A 1,026-nucleotide genomic window follows, 5' to 3' on the forward strand; every position below is an offset into this window, starting at 1 on the left:
GTGAGTGAAACCTCCAGTGCTTATAAAAGCGTAAAGTTTAAGCTGTCATTATAAATGTATTAGTATTGTAGTTGTGGTTTATCAAGGTGGAATAGCCCACTGATAATGCTATCAGAAAAAAAAAAAAAGTAAATCTTGTAGGTAGCCCAGAGCAAAGAACACCCAGTATCTTTCAGAATGAACATGGAACGAAACAGCAAGTATACAAAGTAGATTAGAAAAAAAGAGGAAAAAAAAATTAGTACTTTTCTAAAATAATTAGAATATACTTTATCTCTACTGGCATTGCCTGTAATATATTATACACAGTCCTGATAAAGCGTGATTTGGAAATTGAAATTAGACATGCCTGCAACAGGTTAAAGGACACAAGTCATTTACATTCCTCACATAGTTTGGAGAAGAGGAAAAGAGGCTTGGGATATCAGACAAGAGTAAAAATGGTTCAGAAGATATTTTCATTTCATGGATATACTTTACTATTTGTAATGCTGATTTCACAACCAATAGTAGTGTGACAAGTGTAAAATAATATAGTTTGATTTTCAGTATAACTTTGTTTACATCCTGTGAAGGTAACAAAGATGAACGTCTGTGAAACAGCTCAAATGACTTATATAAGGACAATGACAACGTTCTCTGAAAGCATTCATTCTGACAAACAAGCATGTTTATTTCCTCAGACTATGTGTCCAAGTAATTTTTTTTCCAGATGTGTTTTTTTCTAATTATGAGGTCTTTTATTTCAAGAGACACTTCTTTTTCTGAAAGCATCAGACAAACTGAGTAGTCCAGTATTGTGTCTGTCTGTGTTTTGCTTCTAAGCTGTAAGCAATAAAGAAGCACACCACTGAATTATTTTACATGTGTTGTATATCTGCTGCTATTTCATTTTTTTGTGGGGAAGAAGATTCAGTGTTAAAGGCAGTTAAAAGATAAGAAGCTATATTTATAATTAAGCAGAAATATAAGATTTTTATGAATAGTTGATTAATTGGACATAGGTTTTTTTGCCTCCTAGCTAGT

This window comes from Nestor notabilis, unplaced genomic scaffold, assembly GCF_000696875.1.
Source record: "Nestor notabilis isolate BGI_N333 unplaced genomic scaffold, ASM69687v1 scaffold14310, whole genome shotgun sequence".
Lineage (NCBI taxonomy): Eukaryota > Metazoa > Chordata > Aves > Psittaciformes > Psittacidae > Nestor > Nestor notabilis.